Raw genomic sequence first — 25,601 nt, 5'->3', positions numbered from 1 at the left:
TCCGTAGAGGATGCTGGGACTCCGTAAGGACCATGGGGGATAGACGGGCTCCGCAGGAGACATGGGCACTTTAAGAAAGACTTTGGATCTGGGTGTGCACTGGCTCCTCCCTCTATGCCCCTCCTCCAGACCTCAGTTAGAGATACTGTGCCCAGAGGAGACGGACAGTACGAGGAAAGGATTTTTGTTAATCTAAGGGCAAGATTCCTACCAGCCACACCAATCACACCGTATAACCTGTGATATACAATCTAGTTAACAGTATGAACAACAACATATCATCGGTCCAAAACCGACGAACTAACATAACCCTTATGAAAGCAATAACTATATACAAGTCTTGCAGAAATAGTGCGCACTTTGGACGGGCGCCCAGCATCCTCTACGGACTACAAGAAAAAGATTACCGGTAGGTTTAAAATCTTATTTTCTCTAACGTCCTAGAGGATGCTGGGACTCCGTAAGGACCATGGGGATTATACCAAAGCTCCCAAACGGGCGGGAGAGTGCGGATGACTCTGCAGCACCGATTGAGCAAACAGGAGGTCCTCCTCAGCCAGGGTATCAAACTTATAGAACTTTGCAAAGGTGTTTGACCCCGACCAAGTAGCAGCTCGGCACAGCTGTAGTGCCGAGACCCTTCGGGCAGCTGTCCAAGACGAGCCCACCTTCCTAGTGGAATGGGCCTTAACCGATTTTGGTAACGGCAATCCTGCCGTAGAATGCGCCTGCTGAATCGTGTTACAGATCCAGCGAGCAATAGTCTGCTTTGAAGCAGGGCCACCAACCTTGTTGGCTGCATACAGGACAAACAGTGCTTCTGTTTTTCTAATCCTAGCCGTTCTGGCCACGTAAATCTTCAAAGCCCTGACCACATCAAGGGACTCGGAATCCTCCAAGTGCCGTGTAGCCACAGGCACGACAATAGGTTGGTTCATATGAAAGGATGAGACCACCTTAGGTAGGAATTGAGGACGGGTCCACAATTCCGCTCTATCCATATGGAAAACCAGATAGGGGCTTTTATGTGATAAAGCCGCCAATTCCGAAACTCGCCTAGCCGAAGCCAAGGCTAACAACATGACCACCTTCCAAGTGAGATATTTCAACTCCACTGTTTTAAGTGGTTCAAACCAATGTGACTTAAGAAAACTTAACACCACGTTAAGGTCCCAAGTTGCCACCGGAGGCACAAAAGGAGGCTGAATATGCACATATGTACTCCCTTCACAAAAGTCTGTACTTCAGGCAGAGAGGCCAATTCCTTTTGAAAGAAAATGGATAAGGCTGAAATCTGAACTTTAATGGAGCCTAATTTTAGGCCCAAATTCACTCCAGTTTGTAGGAAGTGAAGAAAATGGCCTAGATGGAATTCTTCCGTAGGAGCTTTCCTGGCCTCACACCAAGAAACATATTTTCGCCATATTCGGTGATAATGTTTAGATGTCACGTCCTTCCTAGCCTTTATTAGCGTAGGAATGACCTCATCCGGAATACCTTTTTCCGCTAGGATCCGGCGTTCAACCGCCATGCCGTCAAACGCAGCCGCGGTAAGTCTTGGAACAGACAGGGACCCTGTTGCAACAGGTCCTGTCTTAGAGGAAGAGGCCACGGATCTTCTGTGAGCATTTCCTGCAGATCCGGATACCAGGTCCTTCGCGGCCAATCCGGAACAATGAGTATTGTTCTCACTCCTCTTTTTGTTATTATTCTCAACACCTTGGGTATGAGAGGAAGAGGAGGAAATACATAGACCGACTGGAACACCCACGGTGTCACTAGGGCATCCACAGCTACCGCCTGAGGATCTCTTGACCTTGCGCAATACCTTTGTAGCTTTTTGTTGAGACGGGACGCCATCATGTCTATTTGGGGCAATTCCCACCGAATTGCAATCTGTGCGAAGACTTCCTGATGAAGTCCCCACTCTCCTGAATGCAGGTCGTGCTGCTGAAGTCTGCTTCCCAGTTGTCCACTCCCGGAATGAACACTGCTGACAGTGCGCTTACATGATTCTCCGCCCAGCGAAGAATTCTGGTGGATTCCGCCATCGCTACTCAGCTCCTTGTGCCGCCTTGGCGGTTTACATGAGCTACTGCGGTGACGTTGTCCGACTGAATCAGCACTGGTCGGTCGCGAAGTAAGGTCTCCGCTTGACGTAGGGCGTTGTATATGGCCCTCAGTTCCAGGATGTTGATGTGAAGACAAGTCTCTTGGCTTGACCAAAGGCCTTGGAAATTTCTTCCCTGTGTGACTGCTCCCCAACCTCGGAGGCTCGCGTCCGTGGTCACCAGGATCCAATCCTGAATGCCGAACCTGCGGCCCTCTAGAAGTTGAGCACTCTGCAGCCACCAGATGAGAGACACCCTGGCCCTGGGGGACAGGGTGATCCGCTGATGCATGTGCAGATGTGACCCGGACCATTTGTCCAATAGGTCCCATTGGAAAGTCCTTGCATGAAACCTGCCGAAGGGAATGGCTTCGTATGTCGCCACCATTTTTCCCAGGACTTGAGCGCAATGATGTACTGACACTTGTTACGGCTTCAACAGGTTCTTGACTAGAGTCATGACTTCCTGCACTTTTTCTACCGGAAGAAAAACCCTTATCTGGTCTGTGTCCAGAATCATGCCCAAGAAGGGCAGGCAAGTCGTAGGAATCAGCTGCGACTTTGGAATATTGAGAATCCAGCCGTGTCGCTGTAACACCTTCAGTGAAAGGGATGAGCTGCAACTTCTCCCGTGATCTCGCTTTTATGAGGAGATCGTCCAAGTACGGGATAATTGTGACACCCTGCTTGCGCAGGAGCACCATCATTTCCGCCATTACCTTGGTGAAAATTCTCGGGGCCGTGGAAAGCCCAAACGGCAACGTCTGCCTGTATCGCAAATCTCAGGTACGCCTGATGAGGAGGATATATGGGAACATGCAGGTATGCATCCTTTATGTCCAGCGATACCATAAAATCCCCCCCTTCCAGGATGGCGATGACCGCTCTGAGCGATTCCATCTTGAACTTGAACCGTTTTAAGTAAAGGTTCAGGGATTTTAAATACAAAATGGGTCTGACTGAACCGTCCGGTTTCGGGACCACAAACAGGGTTGAGTAGTACCCCTTCCCTCTCTGAAGTAGGGGAACCTCGGCCACCACTTGTTGAAGACACAATTTTTGAATCGCATGTAACACTGGGGCAGATGTATTAACCTGGAGAAGGCATAAGGAAGTGATAAACCAGTGATATGTGCAAGGTGATAAAGGCACCAGCCAATCAGATCCTAACTGTTAATTTACATATTGGAGCTGATTGGCTGGTACGTTTATCACCTTGCACATATCACTGGTTTATCACTTCCTTATGCCTTCTCCAGGTTAATACATCTGCCCCTCTATCTCCCTTTCCAGGGGAGAAGTTGGGAGCGAAGATTTGAAAAACCGGCGAGGAGGCACCTCTTCGAATTCCAGCTTGTATCCCTGGGAAACAATTTCCATTGCCCAGGGATCCACCTGTGATTGAACCCAGATGTGGCTGAATAGTCGAAGACGTGCCCCCACTGGAGCGGACTCCCTCAGGGGAGCCCAAGCGTCATGCGGTGGATTTTGCAGAGGCCAGGGAGGACTTCTGTTCCTGGGAGCTAGCTGTGTTGTGCAGCTTTTTTTCCTCTGCCCTTACCCCTGGCAAGAAAGGACGATCCACGTACTCTTTTGCTTTTATTTGAACGAAAGGACTGCATTTGATAATGAGGCGCTTTCTTAGATTGTGAGGGATATAAGGCAAAACATTTGATTTTCCTACCGTAGCTGTGGAGACGAGGTCTGAGAGGCCCTCTCCAAACAATTCCTCACCCTTGTAAGGCAAAAACTCCATATGCCTCTTTGAGTCGGCATCCCCCGTCCACTGTCGGGTCCATAAGACTCGCCTAGCAGAAATGGACATAGCGTTTATTCTGGAACCCAGTAAACTAATGTCTCTTTGAGCATCCCTCATATATAAGACAGCATCTTTTATATGCCCTAGGGTCATTAAAATGGTATCCTTATCAAGGGTCTCAATATCCACTGATAAAGAATCTGTCCATGCTGCTACAGCACTACAAACCCAGGCCGACGCAATTGCCGGCCTGAGTAACGTACCAGAATGTGTGTAAATTGACTTCAAGGTAACCTCCTGCTTGCGGTCAACAGGATCCTTGAGGGTAGCCGTATCTTGGGATGGGAGCGCTATCTTTTTTGATAAGCGTGTCAAAGCTTTGTCTACCCTAGGGGAGGATTCCCACGGTATTCTGTCCTGTGACGGGAAAGGATACGCTGTTAGAATCCTTTTGGGATTCTGCAGTTTTTTGTCTGGAGTTTCCCACACTTTTTCGCATAACTCGTTCAGTTCATGTGAAGAGGGAAAATTGACCTCAGGTTTCTTTCCCTTATACATGTGTACCCTCGTGTCAGGGACAGGGGGTTCCTCAGTAATATGCAAAACATCTTTAATTGCGATAATCATAAATCGAATACATTTAGCCACCCTTGGCTGCAATTTTGCATCATCGTAGTCGACACTGGAGTCTGAATCCGTGTCGGTATCTGTGTCAACTATTTGGGATAGTGGGCGCTTCTGAAACCCCGAAGGTCCCGGCGACATTGGGACAGACATGGGTTGACTCCCTGACTGTACCCTAGCTTCAGCTTTGTCTAATCTTTTGTGCAATAAATTAACATTAGCACTTAAAACATTCCACATATCCATCCAGTCAGGTGTCGGCGCTGCCGACTGAGACCTAATATTCATACACTCCCCCTCCTCCTTAGGTGAGCCTTCAACCTCAGACATGTCGACACACGCGTACCGACACACCACACACACACACACTCGGAAGCTCTTTTCTGAAGACAGGTTCCCCACCAGGCCCTTTGGAGAGACAGAGAGAGAGTATGCCAGCACACACCCCAGCGCTATATGACCCAGGAAAAAACACAGAATGTTTACCCAGTAGCGCTTTTGTATCATGTATATGCGCCAATTATGTGCCCCCCCTCTACTTTAAAACCCTCTTTCACCGTGTGTCAAGCAGGGGAGAGTCCGGGGAGCTTCCTCTCAGCGGTGCTGTGGAGAAAAAATGGCGCTGGTGAGTGCTGAGGGAGAAGCCCCGCCCCCTCGGCGGCGGGCTTCTGTCCCGCTCAAATTTTCTAATAACATGGCAGGGACTCTTTTTATACATGTACAGTGCCCAGCTGTACATGTATATATGTGTATTTGTCACAGGAGGTGTTTATTGCTGCCCAGGGCGCCCCTGCGCCCTGCACCCTTACAGTGACCGAAGTGTGTGAGGTGAATGGGAGCAATGGCGCACCACTTCACTGCTGTGCGTTACCTCTATGAAGATCAAGGTGTCTTCTGCCGCCTCTGAAGTCTTTTCCTCACATACTCACCCGGCTTCTTTCTTCCGGCTCTGCGAGGAGGACGGCGGTGAGGCTCTGGGACGGACGGCGAGGGTGAGACCAGCGTACCGATCCCTCTGGAGCTAATGGTGTCCAGTAGCCTAAGAAACAGAGCCCTGAAACTCAGAGAAGTGGGTCTGTTTCTCTCTCCTCAGTCCCTCGATGCAGGGAGCCTGTTGCCAGCAGGCTCCCTGAAAATAAAAAACCTAACTAAAATACTTTCTTTTACAGGAAACTCAGGAGAGCTCCCTGAAAGCACCCAGTCTCCACTGGGCACAGTATCAAACTGAGGTCTGGAGGAGGGGCATAGAGGGAGGAGCCAGTGCACACCCAGATCCAAAGTCTTTCTTAAAGTGCCCATGTCTCCTGCGGAGCCCGTCTATCCCCCATGGTCCTTACGGAGTCCCAGCATCCTCTAGGACGTTAGAGAAATAGACCCTTTGTTGGCTCACTCGTTAAGAACTATATGTTAATTAAAATCTAACTTTTAATTATAACCATATAAAATACTTTTGAACAAAAACTATTTAATAAGCCCTTTGTCCACTATACCATGCAGAATTACATGCTCACTTTGTTTACATGTACGTGGTAAACAGACAATCTAAACAGACAATCTAAAAATATGAGTTTTATTAAGGAAAAAATAGCCTAATATGCAGCAGGATACCAATAAGACCCTACATTATGGGATTGTAATGCAGCGCCCTCAAAAAGTATATTGTAAATCTTGTACACTACTCAGTAAATTCCGTGTTCACAGTTTAGACCAACAAATACAGCTGATATTAAGTATGAGAATAAAAAGGAGGAAAAAAGAAAAAGTATGAATCTGCTGTCAACGTTAGGCTGGATTATAGATTCACCTAAGACCTACTACACCGGATATTCTCTGGGGGTCACCCTCCAGGTACTGGTCCAGCCCAACACTTTATTGCTTCCAAGATCGGACGGGATTGGGCATTTTAAGTGTGGTTTGGTAGTAGAATCTATATTTCCTACCACATGTACACACGCACCCAATCATGCTAGGGTTAATTTTGTTGGGATCCAATTGACCTACCAGTATATTTTTGGATTGCGGGAGGAAACCGGAGTACCCAGAGGAAACCCATGCAAGTACAGGGAGAATATACAAACTCTGCACAGGTAAAGCCATGGTGGGAATCGAACCCATGACCTCAGTGCTGTGAGGTTCAATTCTAGCTCCGTATGGGCGCGATGGCTGTCAGCATCTGCATTTCAGCTCGCACTCCCGGGGAGTGGCAAGCTGAAATGCGCGGAAAATTACCTGTTTGGGCCCCCAAACGGCACTTTTCGTAATCGCGCCCAAAACTTTGGTCGGGTTTAGCCACTTTACACATTTAATTGCAATCACCCTGCTATCTTCCATTACTTTAGACGGAAGATCGGGGAGCGATTACAATTGAATTCCGCCCAATATGTGGGGTATACCGGCAGGCGAACAGCATGTGGGGTATACCGGCAGGTGCACATGCACAAGCAGGAAGATCAGTTGGAAGCCTGGAGAAGCATAACGGCAGCAGGTGTTAGTCCACAGAGGAGTAGAGTGGAAGTGGGAGGAGTGAAATGGAAGTCACAGGCAGAAAAATAGAAGCAACACAGATAGGGGCGAGTGTGGCCTAGTGAGGGGAGTAAACAGGAGTGACATATCGAGCAGGAGCCAGGCACAATGGGATTCCTTGAGAGAGAGAAACAGAGAGAGAGGGAACTGCCATGATTAGTGTCTGACCAGGGCTGTGAGTAGCTGAGAGGAAAATATATTATTTGTGCATGTGTAACTTTTACTCTAAGTACTCTTTTACCCGCAGTCTATGTCCGAGGGAAAAGTGAGGTACTGAGTGGAGGGGATATAATACCAAGTTCATCAATATTTATGCAGCAAAACTGTCCAGTCAAATCCTATTTTTGAATAGGAGAAAACCACTCTTAGGTTTAGCACAGGCTGTGAGGCCAGAGCCAGTCACTGATACTCTGAGAACACCTGTAACTGTCACCTGGCTGTATTACTGATGTCTACCATTATGTGCTCCTAGCAGTCACTGCTGTATAGAGCTATGACTACTGCTCCAGTAACACCTGTTGTACTTGCTTAGAACCTATGAAACAACGGAGTAACATCATTTATGAAACAATTCCATAAGATTGTAATGAAACATCTTACAGCAACGGTGTAGTGTAGAAGTTATTGCATAGATTTACCCTCATAGAACAGTAATAAGTATTCTGTTCAGACTTATTTAAAAATATGATACTAGGGATGCACTACAAATAACCATGGGTGGACTTTGTAGAGAAAGACTATTTTGGAGCACCCACTGTGGTTAACAACATTTGAAAGCCTCAGTTACCACACTTACACATAGAGCATTATCAGGAAATGGGGCAAAAGCCTGAATAAAGTAAGTCACCTTATTTTCCAAAACTTTATTTTGTCAAGAGACTATTCCGTATGCCAGTGGTTCCCAAACTTTTTTGGATCATGGTGCCCTAGAGTATCAGAATTTTTTTCACGACACCCCTACGCCAAAAGTCTCTTATTGAGCCATTTAGAAAAAAATATTACATTGTGTTTATAAGTAATCCTTAGGTTCAGTTATGTGATGAGGGACAGAAATTGATTCTATGGAGGAGATTCAAATGTTTGAATAGTCAGTTAGGAGTCTGTTTTTTCCTATCTAATAGGAAAAAACAGACACCCAACCGACTTTTCAAACATTTGAATCTCCCCCTATTTGTCCACATATTTTATGATTGGCAGCCACAAGCACTAGTTTTGCCTATTATGCTGTCCATAAATTATTTTGAATTGGTCCTGGACCATCAATTTAAGGCACCCTGGGGTGCCACGGCACACAGTTTGAGAACCACTGTCTTATGCCTTACTTTCTACAGAAGTAAGGTAGGTGAAAATTAATATGTTTACTTTTGTAGACATTAAGTTTTGGGACAATTCATTATAATGTAATTCAGGAGGTATCATCTTCTGCTACAGTATATCTTCTGCTACATATAAATATTATGAGCCTGACAGTGGGAACCTTCTCCATATTCAGAGCGTTGATTCCCTGACACCCGCTCCTCCCTATGGGAAGGAGGTCTGGTGTTGCAAAAAGGGCTCTGATCGGATCCCTCTATCGGATGTCACGTTCTTAGTGCACATGAATGAACCCAATTGACTCAGCACACTAATACTGTCGAATCAGACTCGGCAGTGCTAATTTTCACTGCTACAGAAGTACAGATGTAGCAACGCTCATCATGGTTCACCTAGGTGCGGGTGCGCCTCATTTGCTGTGGCGCGCATACAAGCCGCATGCGTCATAGTTGCATTTGCAATCCATAAACATTGCATTGCCGGATTGCGAGTGCAAATAGTCACAGTCAGGCGCAGCTTGTCATTGCCGCGATGTGTATGCATGTGCGTAAGCATCGCAGCATCAATGAGCCTGGCTATATCTGTAGCAGTGATATAGATTGTGGGGACAGGTGTTTTTGTTTTGTGTTTTAGTATCCACCCCTGCTACTCATAGTGAGTTAGATACTTAATTATAGGGGGCATCTAGCCCCCCAATAATAAATAGGTCCTTAGGCATCCTTCACTAGCTACTAAATGGCTGTAACGTACAAAGATAATTTCACCACTCAAAAACTTGTACCACAATAGATTAATAGTTGTATAGATATTATTTGCAATCAAAACTTATCACCACTGTGGTTTAACGTTTGGCCTTTTATTTACTGGGTAAACATATCTTTTTTATTAGAAGTTTGTTAATATGGTTATAGAATTTGGGTATATATATATATATATATATATATATATATAAATGAAATCATTCATTGCCATATATTTAATATATTTGTTGAAAGGATTTTAGAAAATTAATCATAAGGTTATTGTCATCGGAGAAGGAAAGTTGCCAGTAGCTGCTTACTAAAGGAGTCACTGTGTGTCTTCTCCTCTCTACCTGGGGTAAGTCCTAGCAGGATTTACGGGTCAAGGTATGTGGAAGCAAGACACGAGATCCAAAGTACATTCCTATTGATCTATGCTGTAAAGGCCACGCACTACTACACACCTCTTCACCCTTTCTGCAATAACATCACTCTGGAATTCTTCACAATATCCTTGGTGCACTACACATTACACCTCAGAGAAATAATGTTTTACAGTAAATTATTGAGCACATGACCTTGAGCACTCTAAATAGAAGGACTTTAATGGGTGAGATATTTCAAGACATGACAGATTTTAAAAAATCCCAATCTGAGTGAAAAAAGCTGCCCTTATGCTAATAGTACAGATAAATAACAACATCATACAGTATGTGCTGTCTTGTGGGGAAGACTTCATCAGGGAGATGTACAATGAAAGTGAAAACTACTTTATGTTAATATTTCAGATCCTAAGTAAATGTTTACCAATAATATGTATTTTGTTTACTTGGTTTACAAGACAGAAATAATTAAATTGCCTATATCAGGGCTTCTGATGTGAGTTGGACTGTTACATACAAAATGGGCAAATAGTAAGAGGAGTCTTTACTATTTGCCCATTCTGTATGGAAAGAGACTTTCTTACTCCCTTAACAAACTTTAGGGGTCATTCCGAGTTGATCGCAGCCCTGCAAAATTTTGCAGGGCTACGATCATGACAATAGACATGTGGGGGGATGCCCAGCACAGGGCAATCCCGCCCCGCATGTCAGTGCCACCCCTCCCGCAGAAGTGCAAAAGCGCTTTTGCACTTCAGGAGTAGCTCCCGGCCAGTGCAGCTTTAGCGTGCTGGCCGGGAACAACTCGTCACTTCCCGGCCCGCAGTGGCTGCGTGTGACGTCACGCAGCCGCTGCGGCCCGCCCCCCGCATGGTCTGGCCATGCCTGCGTTGACCGGACTGGGCCCCCATAACGGCGGCCAAACACTGCCGTGCCGCCCCCTCCTGCCCAGCGACCGCCTCTGCCTGTCAATCAGGCAGGGAAACGACGCCCGTCGGCCGTCCAGCATGCACCGGCGCACTGCAGCGCCAGTGCATACGCAATTTCCGACCCGAGCGCTGCAATAAACTGCAGCGAACGATCGGGTCGGAACGACCCCCTTTTATGCAGTGCATGCCAAACATGGTGCCAGGTTTAATTACCAAGCTGTCAGACGGGAGTCAAGAGGGGGTCGGTCCACCAGGGCTGCCATCAGAAATTACGGCCCTGTGTTATACATCTGCATTGTAATTTTGTATAGCTTCATGTCAGTATGACAAAGTTGCTGTTGATATTCAGAGCAGATTTTCTTTAACACACTGTACAGTATAATTGCACTAATTTAAAATTTCATATTTTAAACTGAAATAGAAGTGACAAATCATTGGGAATTCAAGGACTACTTTCCTGGAACTGTTGATTTGACCTTGATTCTAACGCCTTTTGAAATGGTCTCTAAACAGCAAAGAAAACATCTCCATAGCAACCGTACATAATATTTTGCCTTTTTCATCTCTATTTTCATTCCCTGTAGCTGTTGAATATTTCAGACATACAACAACTGGATCAGTGTACCATGAAGCTACAGGGGCGAACAATCACAGTTAGACCACCTTTATCCAAAACAGCAAAACATTATGCAAATAATGAACGGCATTCTGGCTACATTTAAATATGGTTATTTTCCTGAGTTAAAAAGAAAACAGAGAAAATGCAGAAGTTGTTTGAGGATACTGTATGTCAAGAAAACATGAATTTAAATGAAAATCCCCCTCTCCTCAAGTAGCAGAACTGTGGGGGTCATTAGAGCCAAGTTGCAAACAGTGTTGTGATAGTCCTACTACATATGTTGATTGCACTTAGCCCTGGATCTGTGCAATAACTACGCAGGTTTGAAAGAGATAAGCCATTGCTTCATTTCTATCCCTTTTGCGGTTTGCTCTGCATATAACTTAAAACTGTGGACTTCCACTCATCCTCCTCAGCAATGGGGAGCATAAAAAACTGGTCCTGATGAGGAAGAGGATCAGGAAGTGATTTGTCCACAACGATGTGCGATACAGTAACTTTTGTGAAAGAAAATGGTAATTTGTGACAGGACTTAGAGGTAGTTATATCTTCCTTGCTGCGGCATTCAGAAAGATGGTGGCACCCTCATTTGAAAAAAGGAAGTCCCCTCTTTTAGACTGGGTGTCCTCTTAGAAGTTAGTGCTTGGTGATTAGTGTGATCAGCAGGCAATACCTATGTACTACAGAAAGAACATATATAACTCAAAATGTAACACTTCAGCCTTTAAGGCATTTTAAATAGGGGAGTTGTGTGTAGGCAGACAATTTGTCAGTATTGTTTGCCAGAACACTGAAAACTCAATGGACCTAATTCAGAATCACAGTCTGAAGCCCTTGGGGAGCGCGCACGCACCCTGGGAAGGCCAGTGAGATGCGAAAGCATCCCAGGGCTGCGATCGTCTCTGCAGCAACTTTTATATATTTTTTAACGATACGGGTTCATGTTTTCAGTACTGTATCTCCTAAAAGCACTTCAGTTTACATGACTTTGTATTCTCCTGCTCCGTACTGGACATTGTGCATATTTAAAAATAGTTCCCTCTTATGTAGAGGCATCTCTGTTAGATCTAATTTTATACATGAAATCATTGTACTGAATGCCGTTACTTAGCACTTGTGACTGAAATCAAGATCATTGCTTTTATAGATTCCTAGACATTATTTTTTTTTTTTTGCTAAAAAGGGTATATAATTTCGGGTACAGGGTACTACATGTACTTAAGGCCATATATGACATTTTTGTATTTGCAAATATTGGCTAGAAGTCAGGACATCAGAGTATCTAACTTGCAGCAGGAAGGAAAGGAATGTCCATGGTCTGCCTATTGGGATGCATACAATATCCCGGTGGATTTGATGCCGGTCTCCTGACCGGATTCCTGCCTATCATGCCGTTCAAAACATTTACCGGCAATGGGCTGGAAAGTGGTCGAATTTTAAGAGGACCTATAACTTAATTGCCCGTTTTTTTTGTGTGTAATGATTTACCTTTAGCACACATTGGGGGTCATTCCGAGTTGTTCGTTCGTTATTTTTTTCTCGCAACGGAGCGATTAGTCGCTAATGCGCATGCGCAATGTCCGCAGTGCAACTGCGCCAAGTAAATTTGCTATGCAGTTAGGAATTTTACTCACGGCATTACAAGGTTTTTTCTTCGTTCTGGTGATCGTAATGTGATTGACAGAAAGTGGGTGTTTCTGGGCGGAAACTGGCCGTTTTATGGGAGTGTGTGAAAAAACGCTGCCGTTTCTGGGAAAAACGCGGGAGTGGCTGGAGAAATGGAGGAGTGTCTGGGCGAACGCTGGGTGTGTTTGTGACGTCAAACCAGGAACGACAAGCACTGAACTGATCGCACTGGAAGAGTAAGTCTCGAGCTACTCAGAAACTGCACAGAGAAGTCTTTTCGCAATATTGCGAATCTTTCGTTCGCAATTTTGATAAGCTAAGATTCACTCCCAGTAGGCGGCGGCTTAGCGTGTGCAAAGCTGCTAAAAGCAGCTTGCGAGCGAACAACTCGGAATGAGGGCCATTGTTCAGTTAAAAAAAAATATTCCCTTAACCCCTTATGGTTTCCTCAATCACCCCATATGCAAAACGAACTTCACTGACCAGAGAATCTAGACCAGAAGAGTTTTTGAGAACTGTGAGATGCAGTGGAAGGCAGCAAAAAGAGCCAGCTCAGCCCAACTGCAAAACCTATGAAAGAACTTTTAGGGCTGAGCTGCAGAGTAGTATTGAGGGTGACACAACTGACGAAAACACCTCACAGTGACATCTGAAGAAGATTCCAGGTCTGGCTCTCTTCTGTCCTCCACTCATCACATACACGTGAATTCCCTTCCTCGACGTGACATCTGTCAATTGGAGACCTGCCAGCCAATCAGGGAGCCCAATGTTCTAGCGCTCTCCTGATTGACTTAGTGCTGCTGACTGTCAATCACACAGAGCCCATACGCTTCTATGGGGAAAGTTTCTAGCAGTTTCCTGTAAGCCACAAGGCCAATTGAGGGTTGTCTTGTGGTTGACCTCAATTAACCTTGTGGCTTACTGCAAACCACTGGTCTCCCCCCCCCCCCCCCCCCCCCATATTTTTGGAAACAGGACCTGTCCAAGAGCCCGGAGCTGGCTTTTTAAATACAGGGGAACCTCACGCTTTTTGCTGCCTGCATTTTTAGAATCAAGACCGGCTCAAAGAGCCCGGGCTGCATAAGTTTAGGTGGGGGGGGGGAACCCCACACATTTCTAAGTTTAGGAGGGGACCCCCACACATTTAAAAAAAAAAAAAAGTAACTCCTTCTTTAACATTTAAATAGAGAAGCACTATATGGATCTCACTGATCTGTGCAGGCTTCATGTTCGGGAGTGTTTGGCTGCCGGAAAACCAGGCACCTAAACAGGATTGTAAACACCATCAGAAAACATGTTTCCGGCAAACACAGAAGCTAAGTAAATTACCGGTATTTCAAAATGCACCCATGTACGATCGTAACCACCCAAGTTTGTGCTCAGACAAAACATGAATCTTAGTAAATTTATCCCATAGTATGTAGTGGAGTTCTCACTATATAATAAGGGTGATTCAGAGGGAGAAGCAGTTGCAGTAACAGCTGCATCTTTTGGCAGCCCTTACTGCAATTTTATGGTTGTGCCATGGCATAATATTGACACCACAATTTAGGAAATATATGTATTCTATGCTGTGAGGTATATGAAACTGTTCAGTAGAAGTTTTTACAATAGTTGAAAATCGAGCACTAAAAAAAGGTATATGAATGTGTATAGGCACTAACAAATAATACAAACATTAGAGATCACAAAAACGTGTGCAGAGCAGCCTATGTCTCTTAACAAAAAATTTGTGTCACCACACTCAATACAAACACAGGGATTTACAGCAATATAAAAAGTAAATCAATACTACACATTCCTTAATCAAAGATGCCAGTATCCTACTGTTGTCTTTATCAGAGACGGATTATAGGTGGCCGTCTAGGGGCCCCCACACTCCCGCAAACACTGCCCTGCTTCAGCCCCCCTGCACCCTGCCTGGTCGGCTCAGAGCGAGTACCGGTAGCATGATAGTTTTTTTAATTTTATCTCTACAGTAAGCTCCACCCCCTCATGGACATAATGCCGCGGTTCGCTGGTGTATGATGAATAGGGCGGGGTCTAACACAGTGAAGTGCCTGCCCCCATCAGACAGTGACCTGATGCTGCTGCAGCCGAACGGAACAAGTAGTTATCCTGCTCTATTTCTGCCTCTCTCTCTCACTTGCTTGCTCCCCCCTCTCTCAATCCGATACCCTCTTTCTTTTCCTATCTCTCTTGTTCCCCTCTCTCTCACTCCTGACACTCTCTCTCACTCTCTCTTGTTCCCCCTTCTCACTCTCTCTCTCTTCCTTTGCTTCCCTCTCTCTCTGTCTCTCTCCCTCCCTAACAACCCCCTTCTCTCTCCGTGACACCCACTCTCCCTTGCTCCCTACTCTCTTTATCCCTCTCTAACAACCCCCTCTCTGTCCCTGACACCTTCCCTGACACCCTCCTTGTTATGCAGGACTTTAAATAATAAACATAAAAATGAATTAGGCAGATGCATTAAGTCGAGAGAAGTGATAAAGTGGAAGGCGATAATGCATCAGCTCCTAACTGTCAAGCTACAAGCTGGGTTTGAAAAATGTCAGGATCTGACTGGCTGTTGCGCTATCACTAAGCCTCAGATTTTTAAGATCTAAAAAACTAAAATTAGTTTTTTTTTCAATTCATGTTTTAGGATTTTATAGGTTTTAAAAATTTCAGTTTAGGAATTTATATATTGTATGAAAATAAAACAAAACCAAGCAACAGATCATTATGTGTAAAACACTGTGTCACTATTACAGATGTGTCCTGCTATTTCCTTGCAGTGCTTGTTCCCACATTGTGCCATGCCGCGGGAGGCTGCGATCCATTTGCAGCTGCGGCTTTCCAATAAAATAGAAATAATCGTGGTTGCACGCGTACTCTCGCACCCGCAAATCTCGGGAGCCGACAGCACCACTGCGAATGCTACGGAGCAAGGCTGTAACAGGACACATCTGTATATATGAATTACACATGAAAACTACTCGTTCCACACATTTCCACAATAAATGTATATAGTTTCAACTTAAGCACCAGAATTAGGTCTTTTAAGGTTCTAACAGTCAAAATAGGTAATTTTAGGTACTAAAACCCAGATTAGGTCATTTTAGGTCCTGTAGAAATTAAGTACAGTATGTTATTCCCTGGTACATAAAACATAATAGGAAACTGAAATGTTCAGTGTAAAGGGAAAGGATTAGACTAGTTTAGGACATAAGAAGCATGGCTTAGTTATTACCTTCCACTTTATAACTTCTCCAGGCTTAATACATCTGCTCCATTGTGTAGTAATGTCATCAAATCCTCAACTGATAAAAAGAGGATATTCAAAGATAGAAGCCTATTATGATGGCAGTGAGGGCCTAGATCACACAGGGTGGTATAGGATGGTGTAACCAACTCAGAATTAAACAAACGTTTCAGAGTGTAAAAATGGTTCTTTATCTTTTATTCATGTTAAATCCTCCACCAGAAACAGAAGAAAGGCATTGTACCCCAACTCACTTAAGATAGGCAGGAACAGGAACATACAGTACATGTTTCTTTTAATACATACTGTAAGACAAAGGTGTAGTAAGTAAATGCTGGTGTACCACACGCTCGATTACAAATGTATATTTATTCGGATCTGGGTTTCTATGGGGGTATTTTAGTACATAAAACATTTTTATACTTATTGGATTACACCCATTTTTCTTTGGTCTGATTTGCAGTCACCAAATTGGAACTGTTTTAAAAATGTTTATTCTGTTATATGAAGTAACAACAAAGTGAAAGGTATTCCATGAGGTGAACCTGACCATTGTTTTTTCAGAATAATTATCACATTTCAATTTTTTATTATTTTGTTTTAAATAGCTCAAAATTAATATTCCATGAAAGAAAACTAATTTTGCAGCACCAGTTATTGTCATGGTAATCATGGTAGAAATTCATATGCTGGTACTATAGCTGCCTATAGAAGAAATTTTGTTTTCAAAGTTGCCACCATTACATAAGAATCAGATGTTCTGCACAATCTTAGTGAGCCTGGATGCTATTTAAAGTGTTCACTTCATTTGAGAATTTAACAAACAAAGACGAGAAAGCGCTGTTCACTTTGGTAAAATACGTTCTTTACTGATATATATATAAAAAAAACACAATGCTATAAATACAAGCATATACCGGCCAGTATGAAATTTATAAAACAATTAATACATGATTCCTAAATCACACAATAAAATATTTCTATATCACCCTTAATTCATGAATCTGTTATTGCTTACACTAAATGTATTTTCTTATATATTAAAGAAAATTCAAATGGATTTCACAGTGGATTAATCAATGATTTAGTAGGTTAGGCATGCATGCATTCCATACAAAGACTGAAGAATGGGTTAGTGTATTTCCAGTTCCAGCTGCACAGTGGGTTAATTTGTACCCAGCAAGTCCCTTATGCATATATTTGTTAGTTAGTTAGAGGCAGTGTGCAAGAATGTTAATGTTTTTCATACAGAACCAAAACCCTCCAACCACTTTTTCCTTTTTATCATTTGAGAATTTGTTTGAAAAGATAAGTTTACAGTATGTATAGTATGTATAGTATTTAACTTGCCAAAACAGAGTGCTTTAATTGTCCTGCCTGTGACGTAAAACATACAAACGTTTTTGTAGTAAGATAATGGTTTTGAGGTTAAAAAATAATTTATTGAATCATACAGCTGCATTATCGGGATTTTAACCTTTCTCTAACATCCTAGTGGATGCTGGGGACTGCGTAAGGACCATGGAGAATAGACGGGCTCCGCAGGAGACTAGGCACTCTAAGAAAGATTTAGTACTACTGGTGTGCACTGGCTCCTCCCTCTATGCCCCTCCTCCAGACCTCAGTTAGAATCTGTGCCCGGACAGAGCTGGGTGCATTTTAGTGAGCTCTCCTGAGCTTGCTAATAAAAAAGTATTTTAGTTAGGTTTTTTATTTTCAGAGAGCTTCTGCTGGCAACAGACTCTCTGCTACGTGGGACTGAGGGGAGAGAAGCAAACCTACTAACTGCGGCTAGGTTGCGTTTCTTAGGCTACTGGACACCACTAGCTCCAGAGGGATCGAACACACGACCTGACCTTGTCATCCGTTCCCGGAGCCGCGCCGCCGCCCCCCTCGCAGAGCCAGAAGTCAGAAGCCAGCGGGTTGAAGAAAGAAGACATCAAAATCGGCGGCAGAAGACTCCTGTCTTCATATGAGGTAGCGCACAGCACTGCAGCTGTGCGCATTGCGCCCACACTAACCCACACACTCCGGTCACTGTAGGGTGCAGGGCGCAGGGGGAGGCGCCCTGGGCAGCAATTAGATACCTCCTGGCAAAAGCAGCATATATACAGTTGGACACTGTTATATGCATGAGCCCCCGCCATTCATTTTACACAAAATCGCGGGACAGAAGCCCGCCGCTGAGGGGGTGGGGCCTTCTTCCTCAGCACTCACCAGCGCCATTTTCTCTCCACAGCTCCGCTGAGAGGAAGCTCCCCAGGCTCTCCCCTGCAGACTCACGGTAGAAAGGGTAAAAAGAGAGGGGGGGGCACATAAATTTAGCACATTTAATATATATACAGCAGCTACTGGGTAAACACTAAGTTACTGTGTGATTCCTGGGTCATATAGCGCTGGGGTGTGTGCTGGCATACTCTCTCTCTGTCTCTCCAAAAGGCCTTGTGGGGGTCCTATCCTCATATAGAGCATCCCCTGTGTGTGTGGTGTGTCGGTACGCGTGTGTCGACATGTTTGACGAAGAGGGCTATGTGGAGGCAGAGCAAGTGCAGATGAATGACGTGTCTCCGCCGACGGCGCCGACACCTGATTGGATGGATATGTGGAAGGTGTTAAATGATAATGTAAACGCCTTACATAAAAGGTTGGATAAAGCTGATGCCTTGGGACAGTCGGGGTCTCAGCCCATGCCTGATCCTACAGTGCAGAGGCCATCAGGGTCTCAGAAGCGCCCACTATCCAAAATGGTTGACACAGATATCGACACGGATTCTGACTCCAGTGTCGATGACGATGATGCAAAATTGCAGCCTAAAATGGCTAAAGCCATCCGCTACATGATTATAGCAATGAAGGATGTATTGCACATATCAGAGGTAAACCCTGTCCCTGATAAAAGGGTGTATATGTATGGGGAGAAAAAGCAAGAGGTGACTTTTTCCCCTTCACATGAGTTAAATGAATTATGTGAAAAAGCGTGGGATTCCCCCGATAAGAAAGTGCTGATTTCCAAAAGGTTACTTATGGCGTACCCTTTCCCGCCAACGGACAGGATGCGCTGGGAATCCTCCCCTAGGGTAGATAAAGCTCTGACACGCTTATCTAAAAAGGTGGCCCTGCCGTCACAGGATACGGCCGCCCTAAAGGATCCTGCAGATAGGAAGCAGGAAAGTATCCTGAAGTCTGTTTATACACACTCAGGTACTCTACTGAGGCCGGCAATTGCGTCGGCCTGGATGTGTAGTGCTGTAGCAGCATGGACAGATAATCTGTCTGAGGAAATGGATACCTTAGACAAGGATACCATTTTACTGACCCTGGGGCATATAAAAGACACTGTCCTATATATGAGGGATGCCCAGAGGGACATTTGCCTACTGGGCTCTAGAATAAATGCAATGTCAATTTCTGCCAGAAGGGTCCTGTGGACTAGGCAATGGACAGGTGATGCCGACTCCAAAAAGCACATGGAGGTGTTACCTTACAAGGGTGAGGAATTGTTTGGGGATGGTCTCTCGGACCTAGTTTCCACAGTTACGGCTGGGAAGTCAAACTTTTTGCCATATATTCCCTCACAGCCTAAGAAAGCACTGTATTACCAAATGCAGTCCTTTCGATCACAGAGAAGCAAGAAGGTCAGAGGTGCGTCCTTTCTTGCCAGAGGCAGGGGTAGAGGAAAGAAGCTGCACCATACAGCTAGTTCCCAGGAACAGAAGTCCTCCCCGGCTTCCACTAAATCCACCGTATGACGCTGGGGCTCCACAGGAGCCAGGAGCGGTGGGGGCGCGTCTCCGAAATTTCAGCCACCAGTGGGTTCACTCACAGGTGGATCCCTGGGCTATACAGATTGTGTCTCAGGGATACAAGCTGGAATTCGAAGTGATGCCCCCTCACCGTTACCTCAATCGGCCCTGCCAGCTTCCCCCATAGAAAGGGAAGTAGTGTTAGCGGGAATTCACAAGTTATATCTCCAGTAGGTGGTGGTAAAGGTTCCCCTCATTCAACAAGGAAGAGGATACTATTCCACAATGTTTGTGGTACCGAAACCGGACGGTTCGGTCAGACCCATATTGTCTGTGAAAGGCAGTGAATTAACAATATCAGTGTACCATTTTGTCTTATCATATGATGCAAAGATAGAATCATGTTGATTTTTTGAAGGGAATTTCATGATGTTTTTATATTGTGTTTTAAATAAAGAATAAATACTCTCAGTTCCAATCAGTCTGACCTATTCTCTTTATTTCTTCTTTAACCTCTGGTGCGCCAAGATCATTTTTGTTTCATTTTTAGTTATTGCTAGTAAGGGTACTAGTTCATCTGTCGGCTGCACCATTTCTGGCAAACCTTCACTGTCTCTCTTACTGTCCAATTTTTCATATTTCTACATTTTCTTTATCCTTCTCCGTCTTCCACACTATCCCCTTCCCGATTTTTCTTAATCAAACGTCCTTCTATACAAAAGGGGTTTGCGCAGGTAGTATTCATCCCTATAATTGCTCTTCATATATTAGGCGGGATGCAGCAAGCATCGCATTTTGCTTGTGATACAGCCCGCCACTCTCCGCATGCATACCGGCGTTTACTAATGTCATGTGCATGAAGAAAATCACAAAAGGCATCTCTTGCGGTAAGAGCTGTCTTTTGTGATGGTAGAACTTCTGGATTTTGGATCCGGAGTCCTATATGCGCATGCGTCAAGTGATGAGTGCACTGCAATGAGTGCTAGGATGGATCTGGTTGTATCCCTCTCAGAAGAGGCAGTGTGATAGAAGCAGATAAGCTTCTATAGGACAATGCCATCTGAAGATGGGGTTGCCTACCACATCCTAGCCCACCGCGACCAAGCCCTGCAATCTATTGCATTTCTGGGCTTGGTGCATATGTGGTACGTGGTCAAACCAGCAGAAATTGCATTATGTGTAGTGCTGTGTATAGTGCGTGGTATAATGGGGGAGCTGTGTATACTGAGTGGTATTATAGTGGGTGTGCATAATTAGTGGTTTTATAGAGGGTGCTGTGTGTAATAAGGGGTGATCAGGGATGTAACTACTATATAATGAGACCTGGGAGATTCCGTACTTGCTACAGACCATTCCACGTGGTCACTGGGTGCCTCCTTTGTGGCTGAGCAAGGTCTCTTTGTAGAACATCTCTGCTGGACCTCTATGAGATCCTTCATTCATTCGTTACTCCTTCTCTACTAATTGGAGTCATTCGCTTCTAGCAATACTTGTTTTGGTGAGGGTTCTACGCAAAGCACTGGAGCATTCCCTCCCTTAAGTGGACAGGTTTGGGATCCATGGTTTCCAGTGTCCCCCATGGAAGAAAGAGAAAATGGGATTTTTGTTCTTACCTGTAAAATCCTTTACTCTAAGTTCATAGGGGACAATGGATGCCCTCCCTTATGGCCCTGGCTGGCTAGAGGGTTATTCTACGGGACACATACAAATCTAAGTCCACCTACCACTCTTCAGTGGCTGGTTTTTTTGCACATGGTCTTCTCCTTCTCTCCTCCTACTTCATCCTTGGGCTTTGGTAGTATTAACTGGCAGTTCCAGAATGGTCTTCCAGAAAGACTGCTCACTACAGATATGCTGGCATTGCATAGAGCTCCTGTGAACATGAAGGTTCAGGGAAAGTAATGTTTTTGAAGGTTTTTGGTGAAAATGGAAAACTGTTCAAAACTTAATGAGGGTTCAGGGAAAGTAATGTTTTTGAAGGTTTTTGGTGAAAATGGAAAACTGTTCAAAACAAATTCAAATATTAATTTTGTACATTTTGATCAGATACTTGCAGTGTTGCCTACAACAGTTCTTAAAAAAAGTGAGCGGCAGTATTTTTATGAGTTTCTTGCCATGGTAGATGTGTTTGAACAGGGTTAAAAGTGGAATATAAAAACAAAAAATCTGTACTCAAAAATAATATTTGTAATAAGATTAACATGTTAAATTACGGAAAATGGGTGTTACTGAGAATTATTCTGCACTGTGTCCCACCTGTGACAAAATAAAAAATCATTATTTGCATAACACTAATAGGTTCTTCTAGTATTATTGTAACATATTTTACACCAAGTTCTTGCACAACGGGTAAATTATCAATTTTATCCCACATGTACATTCACAGAGATTGTATAAAATTGCTTGCTATGTGAGAAGGCATATATACTATATTGTGTCCCACCCGTCATACAAATGAAAATATTACTTGGAAGGACACATGTCTTCCTCACATTGGAAGGGCAGGTGTTATATACCAACATACCACATCAACGTGGTATTGAAGCTGTTGCCAAATCACTCTCAGGATGGAGAGCCACAGGATCTTTCTTCTTGATTCTATTCCCTATATACTTTCACACATTTATTTTCATTTCTTAAACACCCTTTATGTACAGGTGATGGGGATGATAAAAAATGTGTACACTGTGCTTATATCAGATGTGCAAGCTGCTCCATAAAGATATATAAATACAAAAAAAGAAATGAGCGCTATGTGTGGTTGCTAATTAATAAATAAAAGCGTAGTGGTACCTGTAAAAATAAAAATCGGTTAAGGTAAATGTTTACACTCCTTTTGGCAGTTGTTTGTGTGTGGTGCCGCAGCTCTGGCTGCACCAACTAAGTTCTAACTGCCCTACCTCTAGAGTCCGCACCGTAGCTCATCACTGATCGCTCCCAGCGGGGGATGGTTAGCCGCGTCCCGGCAGCGCTGGATGATGTCACTCAGGAGCGGCGGCGGCTGGTAACTGATGACGGCCGGTGTTAGTGCACCAATGGTGAGAGTCTGCTTGCGGGTCCACAGGGATGGCCATGGGGACCAGGATCGTGCCAAGTTATGCTAACGTATGCATGGGGAAGTTTAAAGATTGGTCTTCTATGGCCGTTATATATATTTATTATTTGGGATGGGAATCTTATGGCACAACATTTAGTTTCTTCTCTCAACACTAACACTTTCAATCTATCCTTTACCTATACTTTTTACCCACAACGCACTGACTTCCTGGATGTGACCCTTGAAGCCAAAAGTGTGGACACTCAATCTTACCTACACTATAGGAGTTTGCATCATTAATGCTGGAAAACAAATATCCCCAAGGGGCATAAATTTTGAATCATTGCTTTTCATCAGCCGCACCATTATATTTAGAAACATAGAATTTGACGGCAGATAAGAACCACTTGGCCTATCTAGTCTGCCCCTTTTTTTATCCTTTAGGTAATCTCAACCCTTTTTGAACGTTAGTTCTTTGTAAGGATATTCATATGCCTATCACAAGCATGTTTAAACTGCTCTACAGTCTTAGCCTCTACCACCTCTGATGGGAGGCTATCTCACTTATCCACTAACCTTTCTGTGAAGTCATTTTTCCTTAAATTTCCCCTGAACCTGTCTCCCTCCAGGTTCCGTGCATGTCCACGAGTTCTAAAACTTCTCTTCCTTTGAAGAATGTTCCCCTCCTGTGCTTTAAGACCCTTGGCGTATTTGAAAGTTTCTATCATGTCCCCTCTTTCCCTTCTATGCTCTAAACTATACATGGTAAGATGTTTTAGCCTTTCCATGTAAGTTTTGTGATGTAGGCCATGCACCATTTTAGTTGCTCTCATTTGTACACTATCTAATGTATTTATATCCTTCTGGAGATATAGTCTTCAGAACTGGAGCCAGTATTCCAGATGAGGCCGTACCAATGACCTAATTATTGAATATATACTGCACTTCCATTAGTAATATCCATCATATTTTTTTGCAGTTCACCCTTAATAGTGCTGTATCTTTATTTCTTCTATAGGATGACATCATCTTGCCTGCTACCAGAAGTCCGACGGCCACCGCCGAGTACATGCTGCTGATAGGCTACATAGGTAAGCACTTTACTATACTTTTTATCCTTGAAAAATGTAGTAAACATCTGAAATGTTGGAGACATAACTTTGGTGGTGTGAGATATTTCTTAAGTCTTTGTGGAATGCCAGACAATACTTTGTGCAGGCACACGAAACCAGCTTTCCATAGAGACAGCCACCAGCATAGTCAGATTGGTGTTTCTGTGACTGAGAAACGTATGTTTTATTATGTGCAGCAGTGGCAGCACAGACGTTAAATATGTGGACCAAATTGTTAGAATATGTAATAAGCACAGCGTAGTAGATCATGATTAGTTACCATGAGCTCCAATCAGTCTCCTGGTAACCAGTCAGCTGTGCAGACAATGTCTCATTGAGCTGGACTTTGTTTGATGCCGCTGGAGTTAGAATTTAGCTTGGTTCTTTAATGCTGATTGGATGTTTCAGCCCTTATAGGGAATCACTCTGGACACTCTGTTGTGGGTTGTAATCAGTCTGATCCTGTTTTGTCCTAATACATACATGGATACCTGCCTGCACATTTGTAAAGCTTGTTACATGCTGATATTTCTCTATGGTAAAGCTAACCTGGACCCTGTAAAAGATATGCATGATATTTTGCTACAGTGCTATGATTTGTGCCAGGGTTGGAGAAAAAAAAAGTTTTTTTAAAGAAAACTAAAAGAACCTATTTTAATTTTGTTTAACCAGTTTTGTTTTGTTTTTTTGCATTAATTGTTTAATGAACAAAAATGTAATCCTGATCATTAGAGTAATACTGTGAAGCATATTACAACATGCAAAATACACTCAGAGATAGATGACATTGAAAAAAGGAATGCTACAGTAGTTGTGGTTTTCTCTTGTCCTATAAGAGAGGAGTTTGTGGAGTCTTAGCTGATGCTAGGCAAATTTATTACCTCTCTGACCTTCCTAGTTCTCTGTTGTGTGTGTGAATTCCCTGCATTGGTTCCTCACTCAAATGAATACCACTAGTAATATGAATGTGGGATAATACCAGGGAGATTCCCTTATAATTTTTTTTTAAGAAGTCATTGTGCCATCCCTTTAGTTACAGCATAATAAAAAATAATACTGTTTTGTGTTTGTTTTTTGTTAAAACCCATTTGGTTTAAACCAGCCAACCCTGATTTGTGCCTATTGAAACAAACTTTGTGACATTTAATAATAGTGCAATTAGTCTGGATTATTTTGAAGATCTCCTTAATAGCTGGCTGCTGTGCATATTACTTGTGCTGTTCAGAAAATCCATTAGCTGTTAGCGAATTGCTACTCTGGAATATACTTGTGCTACTGGAATGAGCTGTGCAGTATTCGCTACAAGGCCTTTACCTATACATGCAAAACATCTGTTACTTCTCATCAATTCTGTATAATGGAAAGGATTGGTATTGAGTGTAGCAAAACTTTTATTAGTGCTATTTAGAAAACTGGGGTTCACATTCCTCAGTGAAGATTGCCCATACTAAGGTGAAGAACTGACATGCTGTGTTCTGTAACTAGTTTTAGTATTGTAGTCTCTGAGGTGTCCTGTTTCCTTTAACTATATGTATCTGTGATCTTGAGCTTACACTACTATAGTTGAAGTCCTGGCAGCTGCTGAGTACCAGTGAACAATTGTTGTTCTGGGAAAGGGGGCTTTTATAGGCCAAGCACATGGCAAGCTCAAGGTCATGGTATGCACTCACATCACTAGTATGAATGTAGTGTCATAGGGTTGGCGATCAGTAATTTACAGGAAACCATCAACATTGAACCATCAATGGTTTACACCATCAATAACCATCACACATACAGTGTAGACTGCAGCTCTAAATGAGTGGGAAACAGGACACATGGTAGGTGGGCCAATAATGGAA

General features: G+C 43.8%; 1 protein-coding gene and 1 pseudogene across 8 annotated transcripts in view; both read right to left on the bottom strand.

Annotated features, from left to right (window-relative positions):
* Positions 1–25,601, bottom strand: part of LRRC3B (leucine rich repeat containing 3B) — a 495,918-nt gene that overhangs the window by 129,847 nt on the left and 340,470 nt on the right. The gene's annotated exons all lie outside the window — the stretch shown is intronic.
* On the bottom strand, positions 6,302–6,419 carry LOC134930011 (5S ribosomal RNA; annotated as a pseudogene).

Source organism: Pseudophryne corroboree, chromosome 5 (assembly GCF_028390025.1).
Source record: "Pseudophryne corroboree isolate aPseCor3 chromosome 5, aPseCor3.hap2, whole genome shotgun sequence".
NCBI classification, from domain to species: Eukaryota; Metazoa; Chordata; class Amphibia; order Anura; family Myobatrachidae; genus Pseudophryne; species Pseudophryne corroboree.
The sequence above is the reverse complement of the archived record's forward strand: the minus strand, read 5'-3'. Positions and strand labels throughout refer to the sequence as shown.